Source organism: Epinephelus moara, chromosome 1 (genome assembly GCF_006386435.1).
Source record: "Epinephelus moara isolate mb chromosome 1, YSFRI_EMoa_1.0, whole genome shotgun sequence".
Classification (NCBI taxonomy): domain Eukaryota; kingdom Metazoa; phylum Chordata; class Actinopteri; order Perciformes; family Serranidae; genus Epinephelus; species Epinephelus moara.
In genome coordinates, this window is record NC_065506.1 from 43,581,408 (window position 1) to 43,604,913 (window position 23,506).

Sequence of the window (23,506 nt, forward strand, 5' to 3'; positions counted from 1 at the left end):
TGGTGATGTAAAACAATTACAAAATGCAATAAGCGAGTAAAAGACCATATTTTGTTGCAACAGCCCTTTAAGTGCACCAGCTGCATTGACTGCTTAACCCAGGCTTAATACATTTCACAACAAATGAAAGGGACTTTGTGTTATTATTGAGGATACAAGACACAAAGAATAACATGGAAAGATCTTTTCTCTTTCTTTTCCTTTGAATTTGAAGGACAAAATGCTCTTGTGGCAAACAATGAGGTTCACCAATAATGTATTAGTACATGGCAACAAGGGAACAAGATGTACGAACAGTCTTGTTGAAGGCCAGAAAACACTTTGGTTGAAGAAAAGTGTTGTCATAAAAGGGGGAAAATGTAGCAGAGGCGACTCTGAGCCACACACTAAAGAGGCAATCTTGTCAGCCTTACAAGATTCCCTTCTCGGTTTAGTAGTGTTTGACTTGGCGCCAGTTACTGGGGTTTCATCTTTGCCAATTAAGCCAATCTAATGTATTCCAGCAACTAGAATCTAAGCTGTTTGCCAAAGCATTAATGAACTAGATATTCATTTCATTCTTACACTGATTTGGTAACTTCCTTCATTGTATCATGAATCACTGTCTGTTCCTAGTGAGTTGCAACATGAAAGTCCATGCATGCATGGCTCTAAGTAACGTTAAGATATTCTCATCAAAGACATCTGAGCTAAATGAACTGGCAGGAGATAAAATGCATATTAATATGTGGGGAATTAGATAAATAGGGGAAAGTTAGAGAGAGGGGGACAGAAAGAGGAGGGGAGCACTGAACATGAGAGAGATAGAGACTCATCATGACAGTCATCACTTCAGCTATTATCCCTAATTCTCTAAGGGAATATCTCAGTAAGGCGGAGTAAATTTGAGGCTGATAAGCAGACAATGAGATTTGCCCGGGCTTTGAGGCAAAGCCCTTCCAAGGGCTTGCTTTCACCTACACTCGGTTTGAACTTGACGCATCAAATGGCAGAATACTCATATGGCTCTCTCTGGTGTTTGTTTGAGCTCTGCGGTGTGGTTGTGGCTCGAAGCAACATGAGCAGGTGCTGTGGACACATGTTGGTGGGCGGCTTATGATATAGATTCATTGTGTTGCACATGTAAGCTGCCTGTGGTCTTTGTAGTGTAAAGATTTGATTCTCTGTCCTCTGCCCTCTGTGGGTCTCTAATTAGCATGATGAGTCAAACCACAAAAAGTGGAATTAGAAAATGTTAGCACGCTAACATGCCAAACTAAGATGCTAACAGTGGTAAGCATTGTACCTGCTGAACATCAACATGTGCATTTTGACTGTGAGCATGTTAGCGTGCTGACTTTAGCATTTAACACAAAGCACCACTATGCCTGTAAGTATAGCCTCAAAGAGCTGCTAGCATGACTGTAGACCTTTAATCTTCTTACTGTTCAGTGCACAAAATGACTTTAATATAATGTGTCTGTGCACATTATCTGAACATATATCCCTCATGTGAAAAGTAGAGTCTGTCTCTGGTTATATTGTACCACAGGCCAGGGGAAGTGAAGGAATACTTCTCCAATAGTAAAAACATTTTTTCACCACCAAACACTGACTCCCTGTAGGGTTGAAAGTAAGCTCTTAAAAAAAAAAAAAGGTTTGTAGCTTGCTTCTTTGATTTGTAGTGGTTCCAACATGGATTCCAGCTAGCCCAGTTGATACTTACAACAAAGTGTCTGCACACAGACACCTTCAAATTTTATCCTGCAGCATGATATTCTCCTTTCACTGTCCATCCATACTATCAGTATGTTCCAAATTCTCTCTAGCTTTATATTTTGGTTGGAAAAAATCAACTGGAACATACAGACAGACATGTGCTGTAGGGGTGTGTTTCTATGGACATCCCTCAGCAGACCCAGTTCCTATAGACATTTTGTTACTTTTTCCCATCTGTGATTCTGTGTTTTTGAATTCACTGTAACAGCTGTGAGTCCGAGCTGCTGTCCTCCATGAAGGAACAAGAGCCACCTATAAGTATAAACTGGGAGGATGTTTGATACTCAAAACGTAGGTTTACAATTTCATTATCTGCATCAGACGTAAGCCATGTGTTCCATCATGTGTGAGCCTGTGTGCATGTGTGTGTATTTGTCCATCAGGTTGTCTGCAGCTAATGTCTCATACTATTGGACCCGTCAGCCTAATATTTTGTGCGCACATTTTTTGACTGTATGCTGTAAGGACCTCATGTGGTTGCAATGATTCACAATTGTTGAAAGACCTGTTTCCATGACTGTTTTATACTGTCTTTGACTGTTGACTCCTCAATCTACTTAACCAACCAAGTAAGCAACAAAATCACTTAGCAAAGGCAGAGAGTTAAAGGCATTTTCTGGCAATTGGCTCGGCCAAAAACAAGCCTTACCCGGTCTGTTGCAGGCCACGTTTTGGCCTTTGTTGCAGCCCAAAAACAGATCTCCATAGAAAAGTTTCATTTCAACCGGAGTGTCTGTAAATTAATTCCATAGCAAATATGTTATGTTGAACTAAAGTTAGGCATGATACGTTTTTGTTGTCCTCACAGCCATTTTGACTTTAAGGGAGCCTGGGAGGGATAATTCCATTGGGTGCAGGTGTGGATGTTGCAGCCAAAACGCAGCCATCTGGACGGGATTTGCACTAAACTGAGTGCACTTTTCATGTTTTGCTATGGATTAGATTGACTCTGGTCACTAAAGGGCCATAATAAGAGATTTCAGCCTAATTAACATTTTTTGTGATGGTTGCATCCAGTTGGTAACATTAATTCTACATTCCTCAAACTGGGATTCAGAAGCATTTTTCTGCATCTGAATTCAGTGTTGGATTTCATGATGAATTCAGAATCCTGTTAAAACTGAAAAAAAAAGGTTGTTGTCAGGTTCAGCAGTCAACAGAAGATTTTCACCCATGAAAATATATAGAATAAATATCAAAAGGCGATTTGGTGATTTGCAAGTCAAGATAAGTCTGCACATTAAAACTAGGCCACATTTGGAGTTTTCTTAGATGTCTAGGTCACACAGCCATTGTTTCCACAGTGACTATATATGTACTGGTGGTTTGGACCTACGTTACACTAAAATATAGACACGGAAATGCTGTTAAACAACAGCTTTGTACTAAGGTGTTAATTTAGTCCACTTTTAACCTGGATGTCTAGACATCTTTTGACCTGCAAATCAATACTATGCTTGCTGGGATATTTTTTAGCTAAATGATAACCTAAATTGATGATCACCTTTACTGAATGTTTCTATTGTTTTTGCTTATAAAATAGAAAGGACAGAAAAGATTCAGTGCTTGACTAATCAGTGTTAGTCAAGTGAAACAACTATAAAAACACATTCCCAGTCATTTCCATGATGCACAACACTCTGTGCTTTCCTTTAAGCTGTATCAAGCATTTTGATATGTCTCCATTTTATTCCTGTTACTACACTCTGAAGAAAACTTTTTAAAATGGTACGAAAAAGCAGTTAAACTGTTGTATAAAAGCCATAATTGCCTTTAGGACATTGTTTACTGTGATTATGCATTCTTCAGAGCAGTGGGCGGTACTCAGCTGTGCCTCACATCACAGCACCACCATACCTATAATCACAGAGAATAACGTTGACTCGAGCATTACAGCTAAACTCTATATATGTGTAGGTTGTTTGGAATCTGTAGAGGAATCTATAAAGGGCATTATGGCATTTGCAGAAAGTGGCTTGTTGCTGAAGAGGCAGAAACATGGTACCAGTAGTCGAGCATACTCTTTCCATCAGAGGCTTTCACTGGAGTTGATGGCTGGTTGCTGCTGCAGGCCACAACAGACACATAGTACACAACACAGATGGTGAAATAAGGCACCAACGGCTGCAGTCAAAACAGTGAATGTGTCATAATGACATTTGTGCCATAAGTTATGATTTTTTTGCAGGCATCAACGCTGTCACTCTGCATAACACACACTTGGTGGTAATGAACCGTAGTGGGTCCACAGACAGACACACACACACGCACACACACATAGATACAGCCTCTTCATACATCACCACATTAATATGTGTTGATTTAGAAATGCAGGCTCGTGAATGACACAGAGCAGGATTCGCTGAATAATCCCCTTTCTGGTGCACAAAGGCACAACTTAAGCTGCTACAGTGAATACTAAGTCTCTCCAGCCTGGCATGCATTGGACTCTTTCACACCCGAGCAGTTCAACTCGTTCAGATCGGCCTGTCTCTTGACTCGACACAAACACATGTTTTGTGGAGGTACCACTGGAAAGATACAGAGTGCTATCTATCAAAATGGAGCCGACTGGAAGTCAGGCTAATCTCAAACTGCACCCCACTCGCTTATTTATGTCACACAGACACATACTGTACATATACATACAGAAATGCTCACAATCCTTAGTTAAGATAAAAAAGCAGGCCTGGAGGAACTGTGCTGTTTTTCACTTTATCCAGACAGAACCTCAGCCATAATTTATCGCCACTCCCAGCACCAATCCTCATATCACACAGAGAAGTATGCAGAAGGCCAAGACGACAATATAAATTGATGAAACAACAAAACAGTGCCCCTGTATAGTAAAGCATATCCCTCAGAAACACAGGCTGCCCCCATCAATCCCCAGAAAGCATAAGTGCAATGGGGAAGATAGTAATTTGAAAATGAATCAGCATTTTTGCTGTCGACAGTTCGAAACCCAAGGCTTTCAAAAGTGGGCATTAATCTACCCCCTTTATAGTTTCAGCAACATAAGGTCTGCTGTAGACTTGGCAATATGGAGAAACTCAAATATTATGATATTTTTGAACAAATACCTCCATATTGATATTGCAACAATGACTACTGGTGCCTTCTCAAAATATTGACACGATGAGATTTTGGATAAATAATCATCAGTGATGTGGATATAATGACTAAATGGATGAAAACAAATAATAGAAAAGCTAGAACAGTCTGGTAAGATCAACAAATGACATCACTGTAATGCAGACTATAAAACCAGGAAAAGACAACACTTAAAATATTACGATATCCAAAATCTGACGCTGTCCAGCCCTCGTCTATTGTAACATTCAGCCCGTCTCCTAGAAATGACATTCATGTACAATTAATTTGAAATAACAAATATATTTTGTGAGAAACGTAATGCTAATGAAATTACATTTCCTATTACCGAAAAACTTCAGTTAATAGCCCAGGCTATTATTTTCTTAACCTCCTGAGACCCTGTGTCCTCATATGAGAACATCTCATTTTGGGTTTACTTGACCTTATACTTAATTCTACTTTACGTAGGCCAGTTGTCCTCGTTCGTGGACGCTTTTTTTGCCCTCTAGTGGTAGGATGAGCACAATACACTAATTCATGTAACAACAAGATGGCAGCCATCTCTGCCACGTCAGTCTGCAGCCGAACCCAGACACAAATGTGGACAAGGTCCAAAACCTGATCAAATTTGATGGTTGAAACTTGTTTATTTATAATTAACAATGTTTGTAGTTTGATATGGCAACAGAATTGACCAACTTTAGCAACAGTAATAAGCTAAGATGCTGCTAATTAAGAAGTACCTGTTTGAAGACATAAAGAATTTATCATCAGCTCGTTGAAGGACATTGGGACTTTATTATCATTGACAATGTTTAGTTTTTGATACTTATCAGGTCCTAAATAAGAATAAAAAATGCAAACCGAACAAAGGTTTGGGTCTCAGGAGGTTGTATCATTGAAATCAACTATATTTGGGACAGGCCTTTAATTCCTTTCACACAAACCTGTTGCTCAGCAAAGATGGGAAATACAATCAAATTGTTTATTCAAACCAGTATGAATGTTACTTGTTTAAAACTTAGTGTTCAGATAATATATAAAGTATGAATCATTCATTTGATCCAGCTCCGACAGACAGCACATTAGAGACAGTGAGTTACGGCACTCGAGGATTATGGCACCCGGCATACTGACACACCACCCCTTTATCCTGTTAAAACAATACTCACAACTTGGATTAACCCTTTGATTCTTTTGATCTGAGGACCCTTACGGACTAAAGGAATATGAATAATTTACAGGTTATTCGAGGGACGGACACATAATTTGAGGTAGCCAACAACCTGCTTTTATACATCTGAAGAACTTCTATTGAAAAAAATGAACTGCTTGGCAACCAGACCAGGCCTCTAATTGAGACAGGTGTTTATTTGTCTAAATGTGTAGCCACACCAGGCTAGTAAAAGAGACTGGGCCTTTAATTGGGACTAGGCTGTTAATGGAAGTTTTAGGGTAACATAATGCGGATTTGTTGCTAATACATGTACCTGGCAAGTTGCAAAAATGCTGCTACTGAACGTATTACTGGAAAATATGAAGTATTCACTCATAGCGCCTTCAGCATTGTGTTTTTTATCACCTTTTTATCAACATTTTACCAAAATCAGGACGTTTCCCTAACCTTGACCAAAGTGCATTTGTTGCCTAAACCTAAGAAAGAAGTCTGGACGTGAACCCAAAGTTCTGGGATCACCTGCCACCTCCTTGGGAAGACTATGTCATACATGAATATAGCATTTTGTTTCCTGACAGAGGCGTTGTTCCTGAACGTAATCCAGGCACTTATTTAGTTGCCACAATGACATATGTAAGAAAGCAGTTTAGTAACACGTGAACGTAATTTCTAGGATACAAGGTTGTAACATTTGCGGAGCTGTGATACAGAATTTCTAACTTCAGTACAATGTCTTGAAAAATATCAATATCTGATACCATGGGAGAAACTGATATTGAGGGCATACAACTTAAATTTTTCTTAAAAAATAAATATAACAAGACTAGTTTTCATGGTTAGTAGCAGACAACAGCAGAATGACTGTTAACATTAATAATAGGAGACAGCAAGAAAGCACAGCTTGTACAGGTGTATCAGTTTTTAAAATATTCAGTATATATGTATTTATAAGTTGATATTTTTGACATCACCAATTAACATACACCATAGTAATAAAAACAGGGGCTCAGGCTTGTCAGAATGTTACTCATTCATTCACTAAATAAAAGAGAAGCTAAACAAAACCAAAATATGTTGATCCTCCCGTCTGAGATGTTGGAACCAGATAATATTTGGTATTTTGCTTTGATAAATGACTTGTGGCTTATTTTTTGTCCATTTAATATTTATCACCTAATTGTAATTTTAATGAATTGTAATGAGTTTTGGAAATTAATTATGAATAATTATGATCATTACGAATCCTAGTTTGACTGACAGGCCATTTGACGTCTGAAACATGCAGTTTATTCCACGCAGGTGTGTGATTGGTCCTTAAAATTACTCAGTGATTAACGTCCCACCATGCTTAGCATTGTGTGTAAAATCCCTAGGCAGACCCAGTTGCTCATTATTTTGGCTCCTGTGGCTCAAAGAAGAAATGTGTGGCTTTTATAGAGGGCTGATTGTTGAAGTAGGCTATATTTCGCTGGAGCTTCTGTGATGTACGTTGTTTGACTTAATGATGTTTCTCAATTGGAAAATGCGGCTAAGGTGATGATGGCATGAAAATATGTTGAAACGACATAACCACCTGGGAAGTACAGGCGCATAATAATCCTCGACTGTGAGGTTTGTGCATTATTTCCAGATGCATGAAAGGGGAAAAAAAAAAGCAGACAAGGCTCCATGAATCAACTCACCACAAATGTCTGTCTGAGGTGTAAGAAGGCAGCTTGTCACAAGAAATTTAGGGAGCAATATTATGGTGGAACTGCATCGCGTAAAGCCCTTATTATACGTAAATTACCTCCTTTACACAGCAGGTTGTGCAAGAACAAAAGCAGAAAAACCTCGGATGGTTAGATGAGTCACCGTTCACCCTGTTCTGAACCAGTGGTTGACTACATGTGTGTCACGCATGAAAAGAAATCCATTCGCCCAAGTGCTTATTTCCCACAGTGAAGGCTTCTGTCAGAGCTGTTCTGGTGAGTGGTCTTGGCATGGTTTACATCCATTTGGTCCCCTTAGCAGGCAGGTAAATGCCAAAACTACAACGTCTGTCGGGGCGATCACATTTCTAACGCTTTGCTGTGTCTGTCCTCAAACAGCAGAATATTACAAGATGACAAACCCCAATTCGCAGGCCATGATGGGTCTCTGAGTTGTTTGGTAAGCACGAAAATTGTGTTTACCACCAGTAACGATAATGGTCACCACTTCTCAACCGAGCAGAGCACTCCACTGTTTCTACAAACACTGTTTCTGACCACCTTTAGGATTAAAATGGTGAAGCTTCTTCCTGCATTTCTCCAGTTTAGCTCACGGTTTTTGTCCAGATCTTAAATCTTAGTGAAGCATCTCAGGTGACTCATGTTGACCCAATGCCCTATTGAGACACTTACTAGTGTGTGGCCTTAATTTTGGCAGTTACAGCACCAGCGTATTACGGTGCACTAAAATAATCCAGACCTGGAACTGAATGCAATGCCACTTTAAAACATCACTGTAAAAGCACAGCTGCAGATACATTGTTAGGGAGCAGTGTTTTTTTTTTTTCTGCATGGACGAGGCAATACATATTGTACTACAGACTATATCATATGTTGGTGAGAACGCCACTTGTAACTTGACATTTTTATACACTGAATTACCATTTTTCTCTAAGTTTTCAGACTTTTAAAAAGCTCAGTGATGCTAAGGAATAAATGGTCTGATGGGTAACAGGCACTAATCTTCCCAACAGAACCCTTAGCTTAAACGCCTATGCAGCATTTAAGATGCTTCAGTTCACCATTTAATCATCAAACTCCCAACCCAATCAGGCAGGCTATAGGTGAAATATAATAGCCATGCTTATATATGCATACAAATACTGTGATAACCAACCCTAAAAAAAAGGCAGCCCCATTCTTGAGTACTCCGACAGTGTCCTTCATTTTACAGGCAGGTTGTAAAAACGCCAGATGTGCACATGAAAGTGTACACTTGAGGACAAACCGGTTCAGGTTTAAGTGGAATGCTTTTTGGCTGCAGCAGCATGAGCAATTTCAGATGTGATGTCTGCTCCAAATGCAGCTCCCTCTGCCCATTTCAGCCAACACACAAGTATTTTCAGCATCAAGGCATTTCAGCACCTCCCACTGATGGACAGCTCCTATTCACATTTTCACAAAAAAAAAAAAAAGAGAGAGAGAGAGAGAGAGAGGCTGTATTGCCGAAGCAACAACTCCAGGACATGACAGTTTAAATTCTAAAATGTGCCCTGTACTTCTGGTTAACCTGCACAGACTGTGGTAGGGAGAAATGACAACCTCATTCTTGAGTATCACCCATGGGTGGCTTTGCTGGGGTTTTGCAGACATACTGGGTCAACAGGCAGAACCACAGAGAGAGAGGGAGAGAAAGAGGAAACGTGTACGAGGCGTGTGCGTGAGCAGATTGTGTAAAATAAAGCCTGACCTGAAGCTTTTGCTTTTGCCACATTCCCACTCAAAGCGCCCTTCCTGAGGGCCAGCCTGCCCACCTGGCCAATCCGGCGCTCTTTTTGCTGCAAACGTGTATGCTGAGAATACCTGAACTGAATTTGAATTACCATATGACGTAGGCCTTTTTCTAGCAGTAATGTCCTGCTGGCAACAGGGACTACCACGGACCCATACAGTCTCAACCAAGCGCTCAAACACACAATTTGTTGCACCAGCCACCCCCCACACCTCCTCACCCCCCTTTCTGTCCCTATCCATCTTTATCTCTATCTATATCTCTCTATATATATCTCACACACACATTCAGAAACACGCACACTCGAAAGAGGATGCGACAGCTATCATAACCTACCTATAGAGATGGAAAAGGGACATTTTAAAAAATAGAAAAAGTATCTTTCTTTGCGTTGAAGTCTGTGAGCCAAGCACAAATCACGGCTTAAATGGCGATGAATCGGGCTGCACGGGAGCATACAGCAGCACAGCACTGAATGGGCTCAAATGGACTGAATTCAATATGAAAAAAAATACTTACGCATTTTCTCGAATAAATGAAATCGAGGTTGAGAGCAGTGGAGGAAAAACCAGCAGGGCCCCGGTCCCCGTTTTCAAGATGTGCAGCACGAGCGAGGCACAAATCTCCATGTGAAAGGGATCGGAGGCTGCTGCAGTCCGCGTCTCTCTCGATCACAAGTCAAGATGCTCGCCTGCGAAAAATGCCAAACATTCAGAAAGAGTTGCGTGGATCTGCGGTGCGGCCACCATTCCCTCGGATGTAATGAGCGCCGATGAAAAGCCCCCTCTGAGGACCAGTAGCAGCAACCCCCCTGGACTTGAAGATATTCCTCTGGACCGAGGAGGAGGAAATCCTGCAGAGTTTTTGATGGGGGATCAAGTCTGTATAGGCCCTTATGTCCCCCCTGAAACCAGTCACAGTCCAAAAAATTGACTCCCACCGGTGGTTTTCCTCTTTGACAAATCGCTAAATCAAATTCCACCAACAAAAAAAAAAACAAAAAAAGAAAGAAATACAACCAAAGTGGACTAATAATTTTTGGATGTAGCAGTCAGGCTGGTTTTCACGCCGATCATCCCCAAAACAAATAGATAAGATCAGTGGACGGACTTGACAATGAATTACCTATTTAAAGCATTGTTGATAAGGTCAGCGCAGAAAGGGGTGCAGAAGCGTCCTACAAAAAAAACCCTGAGAACGCCTATTGGATAAAATTAAGGATATCCGTCCCACTGCAACCATCACACGCGTCGCATCAGGACAAATAGGTTGCCATAGGCTGCTCTAAAAATCGCAGAGCATATGGCATACAGTATTTTCTATCAAGTAGAATGGGAAGAATCCGCGGGATGCTATTTTACCCCCCCCACAGCAATCCGGTGTATTGATTACATAAGCGCAGCTATTAGTAATAATTCCGCTTGTCAGGGAGAGTGTGTCCGATCCGGGTGGTGTGGCAGCAGCAGCATCCGTGTGTTGCAAATAAAGCGGGGTTTTTTTCTGCCACCGGCTCCTAATGGTTCCCCCGCTCGCTGCAGTCCATGACTTGAATAGCGAGCACGTTGAAATCACGGTCTCCAGGCACAGAGCTGCCGCGCGCGCGTCACGTGTGTGTATGTGTGTGCGAGCGAGTGTGTGCGTATGTGTGGTTAAGTGTAGGTAGGTGCGCGCGTGTGTAGGCGTGAGCGTGTTCCTGTATCGCCCAGGGACCACTTTAACTTTGACCACTTTGCCTGCGCGTCCATCTGCCCATTTAAATCACCCAGTGGTCGTTAATTATCAGGGATCAATCGCATTAACGCATAAAGCCCAGATCTGATGTCTCTGAGTGTGCGTTCGTGTGTGTGTGCGTGCGCCCGTGCGCATGCACGCGTGATTCAATTGTTGATGAGGTATGGTTGCCACCTACAGGCGTTAGTCTCTATCCAGTCATCCAAAACGGACCATTTCCACAGTCTGCATCCACAAATAAATTCACATTCAACATGTAGAGGTCCTCTCAGCTCTCCTCCACATTAATAGAACAGAGAATGTGCCTGTGTCCACCATGTTAGAATCACCTGTACAGGCTAACATGACAGATGCTTTGGACTTGCTGGAACATTACATTATTTCACCACCGGCTATCTTCAATGAGCATGTTTACGTGCAACTGATTCATTACTTTTTACCTATGCTGTCAGAAGCAAAGTAACCTAGGCAACCTCTCCATGGCTGAACCCCTCTTAGTGATTTCCTTTAAAGACCACGGTCATATACAGACAAAACTTCATCCACTGCAAGGACTAGTGTGTAAGACGGGTTGGCACTTAAAGGTAAGGAGGTTTAGTGACTTGCAGACCTTCAGACAGACAAGTGAGTGCGCATTCATTTCATCTGAGATGAACAGTGTGTCTCATTAGACGACATAATGGACCACAAGTCGGCTACGTGACAGATTGGCTCCTGGTCAATGAGGCCACGCTGCTTTATGAGATTGAGAAAGAACGAGAGAGAGAACAAAGATGAATATAAATCAGTCCAGGATTGTATTACATGTTGTTTTGATGGCACACAAAAAATCCAATGAGAGCTGAGTGAGAGCCTATAGTTAATTTGTCACCTGAATAAATTATTAGAGAAACAAGAAACAATAAATGGAAATTAGGGGTCACTGAATGGTTTGATTAGTATGAAAATGATCTTAATTGTATGCTGTGGCCTCAGCAATTACCTGAACCCAGTTGGTCACTTATTTTGAAATGATGTGTTAGACACTGCTTCTCACCACCATCATCAAACACCAAATGAAGAAACTGGGGTGGCATCTAACTATTCTCATTATTTTCCGAATGAATCTTTTTGTCATTAAAATGTCAGAAAATGGAGAGAACTGTTAAAGTTTTCCAAAGTCCAAGTTGAATCCGTTAAAATGCTCATTTTGTCTGGCAAACAGTTCAAACCCCAGAGATATTCAATTGGACTTTGAAAACCAGCAAATACCCACATTTGAGAAGTCATGACGGGTGAATTTGTGGCACTTTTTGCACAACTCAAGCCACAGTAGTGGCTCTATGACAGTGGTTCTCAACCAGGGGTTCAGGGCCCCCCAGGAGCCCTCGAGGGAGTTCCAGCCGGTCCCAAAAAAAATTGGAAATTGTTAATTATATAGTTTAGAGTGTCGAAGGCAGGGTGGAAGGCCCACTGTGAGCCTGTCGAAGTGGGCTGCAGAGGCTTCGCAGGGCTATCTCTTCACCAGATCCTGGGACTGTTAGGGATCTGCAGACAGCAGCGACGAAGAGCCGTCGAGAACATCTTGGAAGCCGCTGAAAGGCTTCTCATTGGCTTCATCAAGAGGGGTGATGAGTGGTGAAGTGAGCTATCTGGACACAAGTCGGGGCCTGATGTCTGATGTTAAGACCCAAAACACCCTTTGACCGCAGGTTCATCGCTGACGATGTGTCCAGGTTGCCCCGGGAGGTGTATCACATGACATTTTTCAATATTTAGTTCACCACAGGAGTGAGCCCGATGTGAGTAAAGCCCTGTTCCCAGAGGACATAAAAACCTCTAAGGCGGGATTTATACCTGTGCGTCAAATCAACGCCTTACCTGTGGTACATTGTGAGCAATTATACTTGTGCTTTGGTGTTTCAGCATCGCTCTGTGATCACACTGCCAGGCTGTTAGTTGGCAGCAGGGTCTACATGCCACTGTATTAAGTATTTCCATGTCCGTCTTCAGACAAAAACTTCATTAAAAATATGGCAACTGAGACTGAGCAGATCCTGTTGGAGCTGAAGCTGATAAATGTTGACCTGGAGTTCCTTTGATTGAAAATACTGCAGTCCAGTAAAGAGAGAAGGTGTTGGAGGAGATGATGTGTATGACCGCTGAACGGACTGAGGCAGAAGTACAGTGAATTTTTCTGTGCCTGCCCGGCCACTGAGACATGGACGAGGAAATGCATTTCAAGTACTTAATGATGTCGGCAGGTAGATTTGACCGTCTGAAACCATTTATCTCTCATCAGTCTATGCACAAAATGCCAGTAGACATTAGACAGAGACCGGCAGTCACCCTTTGAGTTTTAGCTTCAGCTGGAAGCTAACAGGTTGTAGCAGCTAGCTACAAACTGGCATCAGCGCAGTGTGCTCCATAATTTCAGAGGTCTGTAAAGTTTTTGCAGCCATAGTTTCTTCCTTCAGTTGCGAATGGGAAGCTATTGCAGCTGATTTTTGGTGACTGTGGAACTTTCCAAATTGTATCGGCTGCATAGATGGCAAATACGTGAAGATCAAGGCACCTCCACATGCTGGGAGTGACTAGAAGGGCGCACACTCCATTGTCCTGATGGCTACCTGCGATGCCACATATCGCTTTACCATGGTGGATGCTGGGGGATATGGACACCCACAAACATCTGGCTTTTGTATGTAATAGGGAAGGTTACAATCGGCATCACACCCGGGTCAAATGACTCTGCAGTAGTCAGGGATATATATTGGCTCTGGTTCTGATTGGCAGTGATGGAAATGCAACATCTAAGTAAACGCACTATTTTTAGTCCCTTTACCAGCAAAATACAATGACACGCCACCATAAACACAGTCCATCTCCACCCAAGCAGCGCTCAAACATCATTCCAAACTGAAAGAGAGACTTATATAACTATAAGTAAGACATTAAAAGAACTAACCACCGTAACATTTTCACTGGCCTTCATGCTGCTATATGTTCTCCACTAACTGGTTCCAGCCTGTCCATGAAGTCAAACATAACACACCAGTAAAAAAGAAAATAGAAAGGCATGCTCGTCTGCAGGCTCTGGTCTACTGGCAATGGGAAAGGAGTCTGTAGCCTATTTTTACAAGGTTTGTTTGAAAAAACCTGCGCACACATGCTGATTTGGGTGGAAAAAGGGTTATAAGAGTTATAAGAGTGACTACTCTGATCATAGGTTTCACTGCCTTCACTGTTATTTCCTCAACTGTAGCTGACAGCTATACAATTCTGGTCTAAGTCGTATCTAACAACCTAAATCTTTTTCAGATGGAGGTCCCTGAAGCAAAATCATATCAAATGGGGGTCCATGACCTAATGTGTATCAATTTAGGGGTCGTTGACATGATAAAGATTGACATCAATTGCTCTATGAGGCTGTAATGGTCATTGGGAAGATAAAATGTTAGATTGGTTAGATAAACTAAATTATTGGATGACCTGAAATTTTGACCTTTATGAGAAGCCAGGGGATAAACAAAAATCAGAAAGACTATTGATATGCACCAAATTGCATGGCAATTTATCCAACATTCACTGAGATGTTTCCGTCAAAACAAGGCATGCCAACCTACTAGTCCGTCCATCCATCCATCCATCCATCCATCCATCCATCCATCCATCCATCCAGCCATCCATTTTCAACCCCTTGTCCAAAGCCGGGTCATGGGGGCAGCAGGCCATCCATTTTCAACCCCTTGTCCAAAGCCGGGTCATGGGGGCAGCAGGCTGAGCAAAGTATTCCAGATTCCCCTCTCCCCAGCAACACTATCCAGCTCCAACCTACTAGTGGCACTATGAAACTACAAGTGGGTGGGAACATAAATGTCTGAAGCAAAATTTTTGCTGTTCCATTCAGTAGTTGACCGAGCAACAGACCAAGGTTGATATCCCTACAGCTTCATGGCTAGTGTAGCTAAAAAATAAATTATCAATCAGTTTTTGAAATACTTGCAAATAAATTTTCTATTTCAGCCACAGGGAATATCTATTGGAAGAATGGCGTTGAGTAAAATTCAGTATCTTTTGGCCTTAAACCTTACTAAGACACTTCTTTAATTCATCATCCACATCTGTTTGTCTGTCTATGCATCTATTAATCCATCCACTGTATCACACACATGAGTTTTTGAATTACAATGTATACCCACTCACTCATCTAGAATACAGTTTGCTTAAGGCTGGGAGCTATACTCTGATGCATTCATTCAGTGTATAATGAAAAACTAAGTTTTATATACAGCTGGGATGAAAATGTGTGCGTTGGAGGATCATAATAAGAAATAAGATTATAGAAAATTGAATTTCTGACTGAACCAATGTCTGAGTCTCAACCTTAGAACTAAAGCTCAACTCTGTCCCCATGTGTCTAATTATCATTGTTAAAAACTCACTCTCGCCACTAAATGTCCCGTGAAACACAACAGACAAACTACTTGTGAACTGATTTGCCATGACACAGTACAATGAGCAGTCTTAATTTGGTGGACAATACAGAATCTGACACTGGTTCATGAATTCTTCAGTCCCCTTTTTAGTCATTTAACCAACTTTAGTGTCTTGAAATGAAAGCAGTTCCTACACTCCCCTAAAACATTTTAGTGCCTTTTCAACATCTGTGAAAGTCAAAACTTTCCTCCTCATGCATAACTAAAAGGATAGCTTGTTAAAACAAAAGGCAATTTCACATAGATTAAATATAATCCTGGTGTAAGAAGCTAAATCAGTGGGAATCTCATCTGAGAGAATTTTCGGATCCAGGTGCACAAAAATGGATCCTGGTGGGTTTCACATGACCTGTAGCGAGGCATAATTGGACTTTACTTCACTATCATTTTTTCATACGCTGCACTAATGTGTCTGCATTAATGTGGTAACACTTACATAACTGTGGGAGACTTTCACAGTCTCCCCTACAAAACACGAGAGATACATTTGATATATTTCCTGTTATCAGCATTTTATTCACGCTTTGATGAAATATGAATTTTAATTCCTGGATATCTCCTGAGCAGAAAAATTAAAAATAAAAGTGCACAGAACAAGGGGGAGGGATGCACACCCCGCGCTGCTGTAAATGAAAGCCTCAGCAGATCTGCACAATCAAATCAATGTCAACCACATGCTGCTCCGACAGTGTACTCCCTCATTACAATGTTTTTCATGCAAGGACAACATAAATATACTGTATGTCTTATTTAGCTCTATTTGGATCCATACAACAGCAATACTCAGTGTCAATGCCAAAGAATTCCAGCCCACCAATGACTTCTGGGCGGTAAATCAACATGTGGAGTTTGAAGCATATTTGACAGCTTGACAGCTTCTATTACTTCTATTTTCAGTGCAAAAGGCAAAGTTGGAAATGGTTTAGACCGGGCTTGTATTCCTGTGCATTTTCTAAAGGAATCCATTAAATATGCCTCCTTGAAAGTTGTGTGATTAACTGAATCTTGATGAATATTAATAACAGTTTTTGACAAGATTAATTTCAGTTTTTGAAGTCAGATAGATGGATAGATGGAAAGATTTATTCGGACGGATGCAGGGAGCCCTAAAACAGTTTAAATACTTGATCGAAATACTCTAAAATATGCCGAGCTCTGTCTACCAATTTGCTTTGGTCTTGTGAGTGCAAATGCATCCAGATGGATTTTAACTTGCAAGTGTTCTTAACAAGGGGCTCTTACACGATTAGCAAAAAGCACAAAATGTATCACTTTTTGTCGTCTTCATTGAACTTCAAATAGTTTTCATATAACTGCTTGAGATGTGGTAAAAATGAGAAAGAATGTTGAAAATTCTTTTGGGGACGAAGAAGGTTCTTCTCGCTGACTTATTTAGACATCCCGGCTTCAAAGACTGTCAAACAAATTGAAGGACACAGATGGGAAAAGCTACGTAAAAGTGTTTAACAAATTATGGGCAGAGATGGCTTTAGTTGATTCTTTTTATCCCTGATTTTGGTCCATAGCCATTTTTCTGTCAAACTGGATTTAGCCTCTATATTTCTTTCTCTCTGTGAGACATCTCTTTTCCGTCTTCCCTCTTTTCTATCTTCTCCCATCAGCCTATTGGGATTGTTGGATCGGCTGCTGTTGTAGCACATGTCCCAGACTGCTTTCTGGGACAAACTTCAAGAAGCCGGGCTGGAAAAAAAGATGGAAGGGAAAATATGGTGGAGAGAGAGAAAGAGAGGGAGAGGATCCTCTAGCACTATGGAGCCTCTTCAATTATTCAAATGGCCGCTGTCCCTCTGCACTTGTTCTCTCTGCTTGGTTTGAATATTAAAATGGCCGCCCCCAAAGAGACAGATATCCAGAAGATGAAGCCCACGCAGAGAGCAAAGGCTGAGTGTGCTTGACTCCTTGCATCCCCGCCACAGCAGTCGATGAACGGGAGACTATATCTATGCAACTGACTGCATGACTTTTAAGAGGGAAGTATTCCTGTCACGTTTGGCCTAAATTCCATTAAAGACAGGCTGAGGGACTGCATTATTAGCATCAAGTAAAGCATGTTACCTGGATCCTAACAGACAGGAAATGCCGACTCCTCTCAGAGGTGCACAGTGAGGTAGAAACAGGTTCCGATCCTTTCTTTGGGGGCTCGGCCTGGTCACCACAGTCTAATGAGATTTTGTGACATGACCATGAACTTTGGAGTTTATTAGAGATTAAGATCCTCCTTGCGCAGCATGGATTGGACATCATCCGCCTTAAATAAATTGCTCAGACGTAGCAAAACTTTTGTTTAGTAAGATTTTAGTCATAGTTGCTAAAAAAAAAATCTTCGAATCGAATGCAAAAATTCATGAGATGAACTCACACTGCAGAGGGTTGCTGTAGTTCAGATGGCAGTGATGGAAGAAATATTCTTTTACTTTAGTAAAGTTGCCATACACCAATGTAAAAACAGTTAATAGCACAGTGGTAAAAGTCTAAGTCTAGGAAAACAACATCAAAATGTACTATCAAAAGGAAAAGTACTCATTATGCAGCAGCATGGCCCATCTGACTGTAAGATTATTTTATATTATTGGACTATTACTGGTGTCAAAAGATCTTTAAACTGTAGGGAGCTTGTTGTAATAATAATGGAGTTATATTGTACTTGCAGCTAAAACTGTACTTTCTTATATAAAACTGAACTTGCAGAACAGGGCTGGGCAATATGGAGAAAATCAAATATCATGATACCTCAATATCGATATTGCAGCAGTATTGTAGGATTGACTATCGGAGCTTTCATAACAAATTTAGACAATGAGACTTTTGATAAATACCTGTCGTTAATGTTGGCGTAACGACTAAGTGGGTAGAGGCAAATAATAGAGCAGCTACAACAGTCTGGTAAATTCAGAAAATTTCCATCACTTTACTGCAGGGGTATTCAATGTTTTTCAGGCCAGTGACGCCTTAGCTCAAAGAGAGACAGAGCAGCAACCCCCTACTACACATATTGTATAAAACTGACTTGAACTTGAGATAATTCTCTGAATATTTTCTGGCTCTTCTTTTGTTCGCACTTGCCTGTAGCTACTAGTTACTACTCAAAATCTCATGTACTGTGAGTAGTTAAGTAAGTAGAAGATGAACTGATTTCCAAATGGCAAAGAGGTAAAGAGGACACATGTCTTTAATATTTTACGCCAGACTACTTTTTAATCTCAGTCTTTTACAGTTTCAAAATAACAACAAGGGAAAAGGGCCTGAAGCAAAAGTTTGGGCATCCTGCATGGTCAGTACATAGTAGTGTCCCCTTTGGCAAGTATCACAGCTTCCAAAGACTTTTTGTAACCGGCTAAGGGTCTTTCAGGTCTTGTTTGGAGGATTTTCACCCATTCTTCTTGCAAAAGGCTTCTAGCTCTGAGAGATTATTGGGCCGTCTTCATGCACTGCTGTTTGAGGTCTATCCACAGATTTTCAATGATGTTTGATTCGGGGTACAGTGAGGGCCATGGCAAAACCTTCAGCTTGCGCCTCTTGAGTTACTCCATGGTGGATTTTGAGGTGTGTTTAGGATCAGTGTCCTCTTGTAGAAGCCATCCTCTCTTCTTCTTTAGCTTATAACATGCTGTGGTGTTTGCTTCCAGAATTAGCTGGAATTAAATTGAATCCATTCTTCCTTCTACCTGCGAAATGTTCCCCACACTGGCTGCAACACAAGCCCAGAGACTGATCAGTCCCCCTCTGTGTTAAACAGCTGGACAGGTGTTCTTATCATTAAAATCTGCACCCTTTGTTCTCCAAACAAACCTCTGCTCATTGCATCCAAAAAGTTCTATTTTAACTTTATCAGTCCAGTCATCAGTTCCTCAGTTCTTCTGATGACTCCTCCATTAAAGTCATATCTTCACAGGTGTCACTGCACAGTAAAACAGTGCACCACTGCTCCAGAGTTTGATAAATCTTCCTGCAGGTCTTTTGCAGTCAAACGGGGGATTTGATTTGCCTTTTTGACGATCCCAGAGCAGCTCTCTTGGATGGTTTTCTTAATCGTCCAGACCTCAACTTGAGCTGCACTGCCATTTCTTAATGACATCATGAACTGAGAAAACAGCTACCTGAAAACAGTCACCATATTATCTGCATCGTCCAGCGACTTTAGTTTTTCCCTCTTACTTTCTCATTGTCGACTTGCACAAAACGCCTGTCTTTCTATTTGTCAACATTGCCAAGCCAGCGGTCATCTTTTTGAATACATTTTATTGGAACTGTCCATAGACCAACCGACTTCCTGTGCTCACATTCAGTGAGTCATGGCCGCTCAATTGAACATCAGATTATTTCAGTTGTTCCTGATGAAGATGTCCATGCATCAGCGAACAGGCTATGCAACGCTTAGCATGAATAACTGCTTGTCCTGGCACTAATTCTGCAAAGCTTTGTGCACCTCCAACAGGTACAACAGCAAGTGGTTCATAGGCTCGATAAGGGCTTGATAGGTTTCCTGAATGTTGTTGTCACTTGTGGTCTGGAAAATTTTTCATGCTCCATCCACCAGAGTTCACTCGCTCGCTGTTTGTTAGGGAGATATATAAAATGTGTATTGTGAGTTAACACAACATACATGATTAATGAAACTCTACAGTGTGCTTAGCTTAACACTACACTACCAAATTTCCCATAGGTGTGACTGTGAAGTCCATAGCATATAATTTACATAATTTCCACAATTATCAGAACATTCTGTGTTCTCTTGTTTCCTGAATAGAAGCATTTGCATGTTTCTCGACTCATTTATTCACATCACATGTCTGTGTGTATATCAGGGCTATGACTACAGGAGAGAGAGGGGAAAAAACAAAGCATAACCTGCTGTATACCTACCACTTTTAATTTGTTAGTGCATGTGGCTGAAAAGACACCCCCCCCCCAGAGAGACCCCGGGGCATTTTATTTTGTATTTTTTATTCTTTATTTCATTTTATTTTGTTAGTATTCAGTGATCACAGTAAGCAGCGTAGGAGGATGAACCTTAATGGACCGTGTTTCCTCTCATTACAGCAGTTCCAGATAACTGAAGTGGCATTTCTGTGTATGCATATTACACTAAAGCCCCTTTGTGGATTAAAGAAAAACTAACTCAGCTGGTGAAATGGCTGTGAAGGCTGTGAATGTTTCCACTCTGAAGTGAACAGAGGTGCCAGTTTAAGATGCTCCTGGGGGGGAACAAGACCATTTTCTGTTTTAATGTGGAGCCGAGTAAAATATTTGTAGCAAAAAAGTCTTTTAATAATATTTTTGTGTTTCATTAGTATCAAAATCAGGCTGTTAGAGTGCCATCTACAAGTGCATAGCTGTGTCTAGTATACCACTGCAGTACTCTTAAAGGGACAGTTCACCCCAAAATCAAAGCTACATATTTTCCTTTTACCTGTAGCGCTATTTATCAGTCTAGGTTGTGTTGATGTGAGTTGCAGAGTGTTGGAGGTATCGGCAGTGGAGATGTCTGCCTCCTCTTTAATATAATGAAACTACATGGCACTCAGCTTGTGGTGGTCAAATTTAAAAAAACATACTTCAGTCAGGACCACTTTAGTCAAAGAAAACTTTATTTCCATTTGCAGTATTATCTTTGGCGGTATGGCTCTGTTCTGGGGCCTCTTTGCCTTTCCTAGGCCCACGCAGAAAGCCTCTTCCACGCACCTATGTGGAAAGCCTTAGGCGGAGAGAGCACACCTCCCTGCCCTTCCATGCGCCTACATGGAAAACCTAAGGCAGGGAGAGCAGCAGGAAAGCCCCCCTGAATATCAATCAATCAATCAATTTTATTTATAAAGCCCAATATCACAAATCACAATTTGCCTCACAGGGCTTTACAGCATACAACATCCCTCTGTCCTTTGGACCCTCACAGCGGATAAGGAAAAACTCCCCCAAAAAAACCCTTTAACGGGGGAATAGGAGGCTTGCAGAGGAAGCAGCAACAGTAGGCAGGCCAGAGCAGTTTAAATAGGGCGCCCTGGAGAGATTTACCAATTGGTTGCATAGAAAGAAATCATGTGATCTATCAGCTGACTCCCTTCTATCAATCAGCTGCTCCATAATAAAACTCAGCAGCACTGTCTCTTTCTAGAAATCATGACACTGTTACTTAAGATAATCCACAGACCTTGTTGTGAGCAGTTTTATGTAGCAACTACTTTCTTTCTTTCGACGCACAGAAGGAACCATGCATCTACTCAGAGAGGCTCGTGCCTGTGACAGCACGTGATGTAAATATTAATGGCATCGTCCTCGGCTGAGCTGTAACATTAGCTTAGTGGTGCTAGGCGAACTTCATTCTGTGGGTGTCGTAGAAAGAAAATAGTTCCTATGTTAAACGATTCACAACTAGGTCTGCAGATTATCTTGAGTAACTGGGTCATAATTTCTGGAAGGAGACATTGCTGTTGAGTTTTTTAAATGTATTTTTTGATGCTTTGAGCACCACAAGTCGAGTGCCATCTAGTTCCACTATATTGGAGAGAAGGCAGACATGTCTACGGCCGATATCTCCAACATTCGGCACTCACAACAAAACAATCTAGACTGATAAACAGCTCTACAGGTAAGAGGAAGAATGTGTATTTTTGATTTTGAGGCGACTGTCCCTTTAAGTCTTATAAAATAACCACTGTCTTTTTTCCCATATGGCTTATGAAGGCTCAAAATTATCTTTATGCAGGTCAAATAGAATCATCTATTAATATTCTCAGCCATAAATGTGGGACATGACTTCCGCACTGACTTCTGACCTGCGTATGCTCAGCCACAAAGGCCTTTGTGACTGATGTGAGAGAAAGACCCGCTGATAATTTCTTTTATGCACTGAATTAATTTGAAGCAAAGATAAGTGGAAACCAGAGTGAAAAATATATCAGCACATCGAGACTTAACAGCTTAAGTCTGTTCACAGCACCTATGTTCTTTAAAGACACTGTCAGTAAGGAGTAATTCAGAGGGCAGTGTTTTACCATAGACTTTCATATTTGTAATAAATGCAGCAATATCTGCCGACACAGTCAGACTGTTAAGTCTTTCTTACGCGGAGCTACAGGCCTCTTATGCAACATTTTTGTGACACATTTTGTGGGAGAAAGCACAAAAAAAAACAATGTTGTAGCCCCTTCTCAAAGGTTCTAGGCCAGATTATTTTAGGTACGGAGAAACAACGATGAGTTATGCAAAGCTGCCTCCACTATGCTATGCCAATATGGATACCTTGGCACGTAGTCAAATAAGCTCCGTGTTCCCATCGCTGTTGAACACTGCTGTCCAACAGGCCTTGTTTCTCCAGGATACATTATTTTGATTAATTACACCAGGTCCCCATTGAATTTGAATGACCTCCAAAAGAGTGTACCAAGTCCTCATCATGTGACTTCCTGTGCGGGCCCAGATTTCTATAAAGCATCATAATGAGGCTCATTAGCATAAACACGAAGACAGAGAGAGGCTTCTAAAATGGGCTGGGGTGTTATATCTTTTATCTGGTAACTTTCTCGACAGTTTTACCGCCTCACATGAACCTCTACAGTACAGCTCAGAACAACTAAATGCATGAGGATGGTGATTAATGCAAATGCTGTAGGCACTGGGGAGTGCACAGGGACGGCAGTTAAGGAAAATATATTGTGACCTCTTATTTTGTCATGAACGCTGTGGCGTGTCACGATAAAGCAAACCAGAACGCGCTGAGTTATGATGCTTCCGTGTGTGTGTTCAGCCTCATAGCAGTGAGAAA

At 41.3% G+C, this 23,506-nt stretch overlaps 1 protein-coding gene and 1 long non-coding RNA gene across 2 annotated transcripts in view; one reads left to right on the top strand and one right to left on the bottom strand.

The window, feature by feature from the left end:
- lrrc4cb (leucine rich repeat containing 4C, genome duplicate b) overlaps positions 1–10,393 on the bottom strand; it is a 62,249-nt gene extending 51,856 nt beyond the window's left edge. The window contains exon 1 of the mRNA XM_050046298.1: positions 10,034–10,393. The gene's annotated coding sequence lies outside the window, so the exon portion shown is untranslated. The remainder of the gene's footprint in view (positions 1–10,033) is intronic.
- The window catches only part of LOC126391574 (uncharacterized), an 86,519-nt gene that overhangs the window by 20,410 nt on the left and 42,603 nt on the right, over positions 1–23,506 (top strand). The gene's annotated exons all lie outside the window — the stretch shown is intronic.